Consider the following 13,021-nt stretch of genomic DNA (forward strand, 5'->3'; position numbering starts at 1 on the left):
CCCACAGCTGCCTCAACCCCGTGCTCTTCTTGTATTTCGGGCGGGCGCAGCTCTGCCGATCACTGCCAGCCGCGTGTCGCTGGGCCCTGCAGGGCCCCGAGAGCGAGGATGAGAGCGCGGTCAGCAAGAAATCCACCAGCCACGACCTGGTCTCGGAGATGGAGGTCTAGGCCGGAGGGGAAACCGGCGTGTCTCCTCCGATCCCAATTCACGGAACTGGCTTCAGGCGTAGGGAGATTCAGGGGTTCAGTGCTATCGTCATGTATCCCTTTATTCACTCAACAAATGTTTCTTTTTTTTTAACATATATTTTTTATTGATTTCAGAGAGGAAGGGAGAGGGAGAGGGAGATAGAAACATCAATGATGAGAGAGAATCACTGATCGGCTGCCTCCACCGTCCCCCACTAGGGATCAAGCTTGCAACCCGGGTGTGTGCCCTTGACCGGAATTGAACTCAAGACCCTTCAGCCCTTAGGCCAATGTTCTATCCACTGAGCCAAACCAGCCAGGGCTCAACACATGTTTCTTATGCAGCCGCTATGTGCAATGAGTGCCCTAGTATAGGCCCTGGGATGTAGCAGTGGCCCAAACAGACACAGGTCCCTGCCCTTGGGGAGCTGACTGTCTTGGGGAGGAATACCGGCAATAAGCAAAGAAATAAAGAACTATGCAATGTGTCCTTCGGGTGAGGTGATATTTGAACCAAGATCTGAAGAAACTCGTTTCTTATGCAGCCGCTATGTGCAATGAGTGCCCTAGTATAGGCCCTGGGATGTAGCAGTGGCCCAAACAGACACAGGTCCCTGCCCTTGGGGAGCTGACTGTCTTGGGGAGGAATACCGGCAATAAGCAAAGAAATAAAGAACTATGCAATGTGTCCTTCGGGTGAGGTGATATTTGAACCAAGATCTGAAGAAGGGAGGGGAGAGGCATGCTTACACCTGGAGTAAAGCATTTCAAGCGGAGGGAACAGCAGGTGCAAAGGCCCTGGGGTCGAGTGTGCTTGGCACATTCCAAGAACAGTGAAGAGGCCAGTGTGGGAGAGCAGAGTGAGCGAGAGGGAGAGTGTGGTGAGAGGCGAGAGAGAGGTGCAAGGGTCCGGGGGGTGGGGGGGCGGACTTGGAAAGGCTTCTAGGCCATAGCAACTGTTTGGGGATCCCCGGGTAAGGTTCTGAGCTACAGTGACCAGGTAAAATACCAAACACCCAATTACATTTGAATTTCAGATCAACCACCACAACATTTTTTAGCATGAGGTATGGCCCATGCAAAAAATTTTAAAAAATATGTTTTTGTTTATATTAAGAAAGAGAGGAGGGGAGAGGGAGAGAGAGAGAGAAAAAAAAACATCGATGAGAGATGAACATCATCAATCAGCTGCCTCTTGCACGCACCCCCACCTGGGTTTGAGCCTACAACCCAGACCTGGGCCCTGATTGGGAATCGAACCGGCGACCTTTTGGTTCCTGGGTCCGAGGCTCCATCCCTTCTGGCCTATGCAGTATCTGACATACTTATACTTAAAAACATTACTTGTTGTGGATCGGAAATTCAAATTTAACTGAGCAGTCTGTAATGTTTCTAAATCAGGCAACCCTATTCTGAGCAAAGGAGTGTCTGGATTTGACTCAGATTTTAATAGGATCCCTCGGTTGCTGGTGGAGACTGGACTATGGGGGAAGGGAGAGGGGAGGGAGGAGCTACTGCAAAGGCTGATGGTGCGAGAGGTGAGGGTGACTTCGATCAGGGTCACAGCAGCACAGGTGGTGAGAGGGTGACAGGTTATGGATCTATTTTGAAGGAAAGGCTGTGTCCAAACTCTGTAACTTGGTATTCGAGACCTCTGTCCACCACTGAACACACTTATATTCTTGGTGCGCAGACCCTGTAGCAAACAGAATGATGGCCTCCAAAGATCTCCACATCCTAATCCCCTGAACTTGTTGTGAATAGGGGGCCTCGCATGACAAAAGGAACGTTGCAGATTTGATTGCGTGAAGGAGCCTGAGATGGGGAGACGATCCTGGATCATCCAGGTGAACCCACCGTCATCTCGTGTCCTTCTAAGAGGGAGGCAGAAGGGTCAGTGTCAGTAGCAGGAGATGTGACAATGGAAGTAGATGTCAGAGGGATGTGAGGAGGGGTCCACAAGCCAAGGAGTGCAGGCAGCCCCCAGAAGCTGAGAAAGGCAGGGAAATGGATTCCCTCCCAAGCCCCCAGAAGGAACACAGACTCGCCAGTGCCTTGATTTCAGACTTCTGACCTCCAAAATTCTAATTGAATAAATGTGTGCTGTTTTAAGTCGCTGTGCTTGTGGTAACTTGTTACAGCAGCCACAGGAAACTAATACAGATCCTCTGGGTTGTATTATTTTCCCACCTCTGGGTCTTTTCTCCAGCTGGTGCCGCTGCCTGGAAAGCCCCTTGGGTCTCTGCTGACCAATCTGGTAACCACGAGCTATCTATGGCTAGTCAAATTCAAATAATTAAAATTAAAAATTTAGTTCGCGGTTGCATTAGCCACAGTTCAAGTGCTCAGTAGCTACGTGTGGCTGGTGGCGACCAATTTGGGGAGAGCAGATACAGAATATTTCCCTCGTCATAGGAAGTTCTTTATATGTCCTTCCATTCTAGAATCTCACCTGTTCAGATCTTTTATTTTTTTTAAAGATTTTTTAAATTGATTTTTAGAGGAAGAGAGAGAAAGAGAGAGAAAGAGAGAGAGAGAGAGAGTGAGAGAGAGAAACATCGATGTGAGAGTGAAATATCAATCAGCTGCCTCCTGCACACCCCCTCCTAGGAAGCGAGCCCACAACCTGGCATGTGCCCTGACTGGGAATCGAACCAGCAACCTTTTGGGACATGGGATGACACCCAACCAACTGAGCCACACCGGTCAGGGTTGTCCAGATCTTTTAAACCGCACAGTAGTGGCGTCTGCGTGTAGAGCCATTGCTCCAGGACCGCACTTTACCCACAGCTTTCCTGTCAGGTAATTCTCACAACAACCAAGGAAGGTGGGGGGAGATGCTGCATTTTATAAAGATCTTTTAAACCACACAGTAGTGGCGTCTGCGTGTAGAGCCATTGCTCCAGGACCGCACTTTACCCACAGCTTTCCTGTCAGGTAATTCTCACAACAACCAAGGAAGGTGGGGGGAGATGCTGCATTTTATAAGCTGAGGCCCAGGGAGGGGAGGTCATTTGCCCAAGGTCACCCAGCAAGGAAATGACAGAGCTGAGGTCTGATCCCATGTTTACTTGACGCCAGTGCCCATGCTCTTCTTCGTCAGCGACATTTCCCTTCAACACCTTGTTCACATGACACTTTCCCCAGCGAGCCCTCCCTGACTCACCCTCCTCCCAGCGAGGAAGGAGTGCTCTTCTCTCTTCCAAGTTTCCGGAACACAAGTTCCCAGCTGAACTGTAAATTCCCCAAGGGTGACATCTGGGCCACTTAAATCTCCCTCTCTCTCTTTTTTAAAAATAGATTTTATTGATTTTTTAGAGAGGAAGGGAGAGGGATAGAGAGTTAGAAACATCGATGAGAGAGAAACATCGATCAGCTGCCTCCTGCACACCTCCCACTGGGGATGTGCCTGCAACCAAGATGTGCCCTTGACTGGAAACCTGGGATCCTTCAGTCCACAGGCCGATGCTCTATCCACTGAGCCAACCTGGTTAGGGCTAATCTCTTTTTTAAAAAATAGTTTTTTATTTTTTAATTGCAGTTGGCATACATTACTATATTAGTTTCAGGTGTACACCCCAGTGAGACATTATATAACTTACTAAGTAATCATCCTAATATATCTTGTGCCCATATGACACCATACCTAGTTGTTAGAATATAATTGACTATATGCCCTATGGCAGCCGTGGGCAAACTACAGCCCGCGGGCCGGATCCGGCCCGTTTGAAATGAATAAAACTAAAAAAAAAAAAGACTGTACCCTTTTATGTAATGATGTTTACTTTGAATTTATATTAGTTCACACAAACACTCCATCCATGCTTTTGTTCCAGCCCTCTGGTCCAGTTTAAGAACCCATAAAGTTTGCCCACCCCTCCCCTATGGTGTACTTTACATCCCCATGACTATTCTGTAACTGTCAATTTGTACTTCCTTTTTAAAATATTTTTTATTGTTTAAAGTATTACATGTCTCCTTTCACCCCTCAATTTATACTTCTTAATCCCTTCACCTTTTCCACCTATCTTCCCAACCCCCCTCCTATCTGATAACCATCAAAATGTTTTCTGTACCTGTGAATGTTTCTGTTCTACTTGTTTGTTTATTTTGTTTTTTAGATTCAATTTTGATAGATATGTATTTATTGCCATTTTATTGTTCATATTTTTAATTTATCCTTCTTCTTCTTAAAGAAACCCTTTAACATTTCATGTAATACTGGTTTGGTGGTGATGAATCCCTTTACCTTGTTCTTGTCTGGGAAGTTCTTTATATATCCTTCCATTCTAAATGATAGCTTTGTTAGGAAGAGTAATTTTGATTGTAGGTCCTTGTTTTTCATTAATTTGAATATATATATTTTTGCCAGTCCCTTCTGGCCTGCAAAGTTTCTGTTGAGAAATCAGCTGACAGTATTATTTCAAGGAAACTCCCTTGGTGCTTTTAAAATTCTTTTGTTCTCTTTAATCTCTTACATTTTAATTATAATGTGACTTGGTTCGAGCCTCTCTGGGTTCCTCTTTTGGGACTCTGCACTTCTGGGACTTGCATATCTATTTTTTTGACCAGGTTAGGGAAGTTTTCTGTCATTTTTTCAAATAGGCTTTCAATTTCTGGCTCTCCCTCTCCTCCTCTTGGCCCCCTGTGATGTGAATGTTGCCACACCTGAAGTTGTCCCAGAGGCTCCTTACACTATTTTCGTGTTTTGTTTTGTTTTTATTCTTTTTTCTTTTTGCTGTTCTGATTGGGTGTTTTTTGCTTCCTTGTATTCCAAATCCCTGATTTGATTCTTGGCGTCATCAACTCTACCATTGATTCCTCATAAATTATTCTTCATTTCAGTAAGTGCATCCTTCATCTCTGACTGGTTCTTTTTTATGGTTTCCATGTCCTTTTTTAATGCTGTTGAAGTTCCATTAAGTTCATTGAGCATCCTTATAACCAGTGTTTTGAACTCTGTATCTAGTAGATTGCTTGTCTCCATTTTGTTTAGTTCTTTTTCTGGAGTTTTGGTTTATTCTTTCATTTGGGACATGTTTCTTTGTCTCCTTATTTTGTCAGTCTCCCTGTTTCTTTTTTTAAATATATTTTATTGATTTTTTACAGAGAAGAAGGGAGAGGGATAGAGAGCCAGAAACATCGATGAGAGAGATCGATCAGCTGCCTCCTGCACGCCCCCCAGTGGGGATGTGCCCGCAACCAAGGTACATGCCCTTGACCGGAATCGAACCTGGGACCCCTGAGTCCGCAGGCCGACGCTCTATCCACTGAGCCAAACCGGTTTGGCTCCCTGTTTCTATGTATTAGGTAGAGCTGCTAGGTCTCCTGGGCTTGGTAGAGTGGTCTAATGTAGTAGGTGTCCTATAAGGTCCAGTGACATAACCTCCCTCTTCACCTGAGCTGGGCACTCCAGGTGTGCCACCGCACCCTCCCCCCCTCCATCCTGTGTGGACTGTGTATACCCTCAACTGTGTAGTTGAGCCTTGATTGCTGTTATAGTTGAGCCTTGATTGCTGTTTTTATCCATTTCAGGGAGGAAGAGAGAGGGAGAGGATGGGAGGGATTTACCCTCAGACTAATCGGCTGCAAGGACTGGCTGTGACCAGACCAACGTAGAGGATCGGGTGTGCAGGGGCCCATTCCATGGAGTAGGACTTAGTGCTCACTGAGTCCACTTCAGCAGGACTCTAGTGCTCACTGAGTCCACCTCGAGTGTGTCACTTGTGGAGGTGGTCAGGTGGTTTCTCAAGGTGGTCTGAAGCTGGGTGTGATGGCTCTGGGGCCTCCTGGAGGTGCAGGCCAAGGTCCGTTGCCCCCTGTGTTCTGCCAGGGACCTCCTAGCATGAGCTACAGAGCAATCTGCGGATGTCTGCCGCTTATGCTTGGCTTGGTGGTGCTCAGGAGAGGCCAGGCCGTGAAGCAAGGCCAATTGTTGCCAGAGCCAGGCCTGGGGCCACTTAATGAGAGGCATGGGGCACACCAAGGCCAGATGCTGCTTGTCTCTCCTATGGAAAAGCCCTGGGAAAAAGCATGGATGGGCCCGCACGTTGGCTGGGGCAGGGTCTCAGGTAGTCAACAGGGTGGGGGGAACAGCATTAGCCAGGTTGATGGAGACTCAGGTATGGTGCCTGCCTGCCAGCTCTGTAGAGAACGGGCTCAGCAAAGGAACAATGACCTCTGCCAGCACTTCGGTCTGGAGAAAGCCCTCGCCCTGATGCCACGCAATTCAGTTCCTCCTCATGTGTCCCTGGTGCCCTTTGAGCTGCTGCCCCAGTGTTGGAGCTCAGAGAGAGTGAGTCCAAGTAAGTCGGAATGTGGGCACTTTAAAGAGGAACTGCCTGGGACTCTGGTACCCCCTCCATCTCACTCATCCACAATCCCGCTGGTTTTTACAGCCAGAAGTTATGGGGATTTCTCTTCCCGGCACTGGAACCCTGGCCTGGGGGGGTCTCGTGGGGGTGGGGCCAGGACCCTTCACTCCTGCAGTGGTTCTCAACCTTCCTAATGCCGCGACCCTTTCATACAGTTCCTCATGTTGTGGTGACCCCCAGCCATAAAATTATTTTCGTTGCTACTTCATAACTGTAATTTTGCTCCTGTTATGAATCGTCATGTAAATATCTGATATGCAGGATGTATTTTCAGGGGTCGCAACCCACAGGTTGAGAACCGCTGCCTTTGGGGGACTGTTACCGGAAAACCCCCAGTTGGACTTGGGCTGCCTGTTGCTGTGTTCAATAACGAAGGCAGGATTGAATCATATAAGGCGTTTATTGAGAGGGCCAGCCAACCAAGAAGACAGGGTGCTTACAAGCATTCAAATCCGGTCTTACAGCAAGGCGCAGGGGACAGGATTATAAAGGGGAAGGGGCTGGGCTGAGGCTGGGAGCGGAATGCAGCTACGTGCAGTCTTGGAGGTCCGCAGATGTAAGCTATTGTCCTTAGTCATCAGGCGATGCGATAATGTTGATGAGATGATGTTTTGACTCCTGGTGGGTTGGTCTGACCCTGCTTATCGGTTCTGCTTGCTGGATTCACAGCTGAGTCACCTCCTCAATCGCTTCGCACAGGCCTTGAAAAGAAAACTTAAGAAAAACTTAACCCCCTCTTCACATAAGTATATGTGTTCTAAGATTTAAAATAATATGACTTTTTTTCAGATTAATTCAGATGCTCCATCTATCAGAGTATACGTCCCCCTATCAGGACCTCCCAGCCAGACATCCCTCCTGCTTTTTAAAAAATATATATTTTATTGATTTCAGAGAGGAAGGGAGAGGGAGAGAGAGAAACATCAATGATGAGAGATAATCATTGATCCGCTGCCTCCTGCATGCCCCCAAGTGGGGATCGAGTCCACAACCTAGGCATGTGCCCTTGACTGGAATCGAACCCGGGACCCTTCAGTCCACAGGCTGACGCTCTATCCACTGAGCCAAACCAGCTAGGCTCCCTCCTGCTTTTCATCTGCTACATGTGGATGTGGGACCAGCCCGTATCTCTGTTCTGCATCACATCTCTGTCCCTCCTTGAGGTGGGTTCTTCTATATATCCTTAGATGTAGGACTTCCATTCAGCTAGATTTCAGGTGATTCTGAATGATAGTTGTTCTGTAGGTTACTTGTAATTTAAAAAAATATATATATTTTTATCCATTTCAGGGAGGAAGGGAGAGGGAGAGAGAGATAGAAACATCAATGATGAGAGAGAATCATTGATCGGCTGCCCCTTGCACGCCCCATACTGGGGATTGAGCCCGCAATCCAGGCATGTGCCCTGACTGGGAATTCAACTGTGACCTCCTGGCTGATAGGTCGACGCTCTACCACTGAGCCACACTGGCCGGGCTGGTTGTAATTTTGATTGGTGGTGGGAAAATGCGGGGACGACATTCACCTACACTGCCATTTTGACTGGATGGGCCACATCAATTTCTGTCTCTCCTCCACCCATGCCAGGCCTTAAAAAGAGCCAAACCTCTCTATTTGTTTCTTCCAACTAGATTGTGAGCTCACTGATGGTGGGGATCTACATCTTGCTATCTTTTATTTTTTTTTCTTTATCTAATACAGGAACACATAGTGGGTCCTCAACAATACCTATTTTACTCTTTGGTATTTTGTTCAGAAGTCTCAGACATAACTTATTAAGACTAAGCCTGCCTTGTAGGATGAATTATGTCCTGGGATAATTTGTGTAACTTCATGAAAAGTGTGAGGGGAGGGGATCCTATTGTTAATCCATTGGGGTCAGGTGCCGTTTAGGAGAGTTCTTCTTTGACATATTTTATGAAAGGTCTTCGTGGCTTTTGAAGTTTATTTTCATTTCTTATTGCATCAGCCTTCCTTTCTGTTAAGGAGAACCAGTCTTATGAAAGCTTTCAAACATTTCTTCCATTCCATGGAAGTCCCTTGATCATTAAAAATAATCTTTCTGCCCTAACCGGTTTGGCTCAGTGGATAGAGCGTCGGCCTGCGGACTCAAGGGTCCCGGGTTCGATTCCGGTCAAGGGCATGTACCTTGGTTGCGGGCACATCCCCAGTAGGGAGTGTGCAGGAGGCGGCTGATTTATGCTTCTCTCTCATCGATGTTTCTAACGCTCTATCCCTCTCCCTTCCTCTCTGTAAAAAATAAACAAAATATATTAAAAAATAATCTTTCTTTTCTTTTTCTTTGCAAATTGTAAGAGGACGTTTATTTAGGAAGTTACCGAGGTAGGAGAAGTGAGCCAGCTGGGCTACTCGGGGAAACAAGTTACAGGAGCAAAAGAGGGGCCCTCGGGGCTTAGGAGAGAAAGAGGCAAAGGGAACTGCCTGGGGGGGGCAGGCGCTGCTCCCCAGAGGGAAACACCCAAAATCATCTTTCTTTTTGTTGTTTTTTTGGTAACTTCTCCTTTTTTGTTCTTAAGTTTGTTCTTTTGTTTTTATTTATTTCTTTTTTCCAGGAATGTATTGATTTCTAAAGAACCAGGTCTTAATGGTTTTTCTAAGAATTAGTTTCAAATTTGTTGCTCAATCCTAGTCTTGGTAGTTTGTGACTTTCTTCTCGATTTCCTGTTTGTTATTTACTTCCTCCAAAATATTCTGTAGTTCTCTTTTGAAATCTTAAGCAGAGTGTTTAGTCAATTTCTTTTTTTAAAAAATTATATTTTTATTGATTTCAGAGAGGACGGAAGAGGGAGAGAGAGATAGAAACATCTGTGATGAGAGAGAATCATTGATCTCATTGATTGGCTGCCTCCTGCACACCTCACACTGGGGATGGAGCCCACAACCCGGGCATGTGGCCTTGACCGGAATCGAACCTGGGGCCTTTCAGTTCGCAGGCCGACGCTCTATCCACTGAGCCAAACCGGCTAGGGCTAGTCAATTTCTTGTCCTTCTTTGGAAATGATGTGCGCATGGACCTCTCTATATTTATACTATTCCCCAAAGGTTTAGACAATTCAGTTTTTGATCATTACGTCTGTCAAAGATTCGGAAAAAAGCAGAAGTGAAACCAATGACCCACAGAAGTAGCAATTAATAAACGCTTATTGTACACACATCAGAAGACAGTTTGCAAGGGAGCACTCACACCAAAACATGGGAGGAGGCTTAGATACTAGTAAATATTGTTATAAAGCAGCTTATATAGCGAAAAGCAATGACTATTCATTTTTCACAGTGATTGGTCATAATATTAGAATTGTCTTAAATAATAGGGAATTGGTCAGTGGTTACCTCATACTTCCCTTGGGAAATAGTTCAAGTTTTGCTCACGATTTCCGGATGCATAAGCAAGAAGTGATTCAGGTCATGTTAGTCTTGCAAAATAAGCTCAACTCAGCTTTGTTTGTATGACAAAACTGGTTATTTCTGCTCAGGGAATCTTCAACCTTGGTCTCTCTTTGCTTGCTTGTTTCTGTTTTAATCCTCACCCAAGGTTATGTGTATCCTTTAATTGATTTTTTTTTTAAATACGTTTTTATTGACTTAAAAGAGAGAGAGAGAGAGGGAGAAAGAGGAAATCATCAACAGGCTGCCTTCTGCACACCCCCTACTGGGGATTGAGCCTGCAATCAGGGCATGTGCTTTGACGGGGAATTGAATAGGTAAACTTTTGGTTTACAGAACCACACTCAATCAACTGAGCCACACCTGCCAGGTCTTTTGTTTCCAATTTTTTTTTTATTAAAACATTTTGTTTTGCCGAAACTGGTTTGGCTCAGTGGATAGAGCGTCGGCCTGCGGACTGAAAGGTCCCAGGTTCGATTCCGGTCAAGGGCATGTACCTGGGTTGCGGGCCCATCCCCAGTAGGAGGTGTGCAGGAGGCAGCTGATCGATGTTTCTCTCTCATCGATGTTTCTAACTCTCTATCCCTCTCCCTTCCTCTCTGTAAAAAATCAATAAAATATATATTTTTAAAATTTTGTTTTAACTTTTATTGATTTCAGAGAAGAAGGGAGAGGGAGAGAGAGATAGAAACATCAATGATAAGAGAGAATCATAGATTGGCTGCCTCCTGCATGCCCACTACTGGGGAACGAGACCTTAACCCGGGCATGTTCGGAAAACACATATCAAACCCAGGACCCTTCAGTATGCAGGCTGATGCTCTATGCACTGAACCAAACCTGCTAGGGCCCTGCCAGGTCTTTTTAATCTGATTTCTAGAGAGAGGAAGGGAGGGAGAGAGAGAGAAACAGAGAGAAACATTGATGTGAGAGTGAAACGCTGATTGGTTGCCTCACATACATGCCCCGACTGGGGATCAAACCCGAAACCTTTTGGTGTACAAGACCACGTCCCAACCAACTGAACCACCCAGCCGGGGCTGTTTGTTTTTAATTTTAATGTATCCAGCTTCCCATGTGACACCCCAAATCAATGTCCATACATAACTTAAACCTAATAGGATAAAAACAGAACTCAACCCCTCCCGCATCTTCCCCATCTCAGTTGATGGCAACTCAATTTTTCCAGGTGCTCAGGCCCAAACCTTTGGGGCCCTCCCTGAGGCCTCTCTCTTCTCTCACGTTCCATGGCCAATCTGTCAGCCAATCTCTCCACGCTCTACCTTAAAATATCTTCAGAATCCGACCACTTCTCACGATCTTCTCTGCCGTCACCCGCGTCCAGCCATCACAATCGCTCACCTAACCCAGCAGCCTCCACCTGGTCCCCTTTCCTCATCTTGGTTCCCCACAGTCTGTTCCCCACACAGGAGCCAGAGGGTTCTGATAAAATCTGAGTCAGAGCACATCTCATGTTCCTCCTCTGCTCCTATTTCTCCAGGGACTTTCACCTCACACATATCGGAAGCCAAAGTCCCCGGCCGTGGTGTGTGATCGACCCTCCTCCTCTCCCCACCTCATTCCCTACTATCCCCCCACCTTCACTCTGGCCGCACAGGCCGGCTTGCTGGTCCTTGAACCCAACACATCTGTTGCCAATTCAGTTTTTGCATTTGCTGTTTCCTTTACCCAGAATGCCCCCCGACCTCACTTTTTTTTTTTTTTTTTTTTTTTTCGCCTTGAACCCAACACATCTGTTGCCAATTCAGTTTTGGCATTTGCTGTTTCCTTTACCCAGAATGCCCTCCCACCCCCTTTTTTTTTTTTTTTGCTTACCCACCTCACTTTTTCTGCTCTTGCTACTTTCTAGGTATCTCTGACCGTGACACTGAGAATAGCATCTCCTCACCCCTTTCCTGCTTTGTTTTGCTCCCTATAGAACAGCGGTTCTCAACCTGTGGGTCGAGGCCCTTTGGGAGTCGAAGGACCCTTTCACAGGGGTTGCCTAAGACCATCGGAAAACACATAAATAATCACATTTTTTTGGTGATTAACCACTATGCTTTAATTATGTTCAATTTGTAACAATGAAAAGACATCCTGCATATCAGATATTTACATTACGATTCATAACAGTAGCAAAATTACAGTTATGAAGTAGCAACGAAAGTAATTTTATGGTTGGGGGTCACCACAGCATGAGGAACTGTATTAAAGGGTCGCGGCATTAGGAAGGTTGAGAACCACTGCTATAGAGGCTAGCACTGCCTGACGGTCTATTTACCTTGATCTCCGTCTGTCTCCCCCAGTTTCCTTCACCAGGGCATCCTCAGCGCCTAGATCTGACTCCAGAACGGCACTATCACCCTATAACAAAAACCTAACATTTAGCCAGCACCTATATGTACGGTAGTGAAAAAATGTATACTCTTCCATTTACAGCGTGTGGCAAAAGTAGGCTTACAGATGTGAGTATGCAAAACAGAGTTTATTCTTGTATTCTTGTCTATTAATTATGATATTTTTTTCCGTACAAACAACTGTAAACCTACTTTTGTCCCTCTCTGTATTTCCCCCAACAATCTTGAAAAGTAGGTGATTATCCTCGTGTTGTAAATAGGGAAACTGAGGATCTGTCTGGCAATGGCCGGCTCGGGTAGGATTAAAGAGGACTCACTTTTCTGACCTCATTGACTTATTCGTTCAACCAACACCAACTAGCTAATCCCTGTGGTGGACGCTGGAAAACATAGGACCCCTCCCAAGGCAGAAATGGCCCCTGCCTTCAGGGAGCTGGGGAGCTGAGTTGGACTATTAGTGAATTGACAGGGTGAATTATACATAATAGAATTATGCATTAGTAATTATTAGTTATAATGAGTAAATCTCGGGGTGTTTTAATTCTGTCGGGACTCCGGCTACCTCCCTCGATGGGTCGAAATCCCAGCCTTCCAGCGATCCAGGAGGCGGTTCTGTGAGCGAGTCTCCACTGCAGTGCTTCCACTGGCCCCTAGAGGGCGCAGCGCCGCCCGCTCGAAGCGAGGCGGGGCG

Source organism: Myotis brandtii, unplaced genomic scaffold, assembly GCF_000412655.1.
Source record: "Myotis brandtii unplaced genomic scaffold, ASM41265v1 scaffold114, whole genome shotgun sequence".
NCBI classification, from domain to species: domain Eukaryota; kingdom Metazoa; phylum Chordata; class Mammalia; order Chiroptera; family Vespertilionidae; genus Myotis; species Myotis brandtii.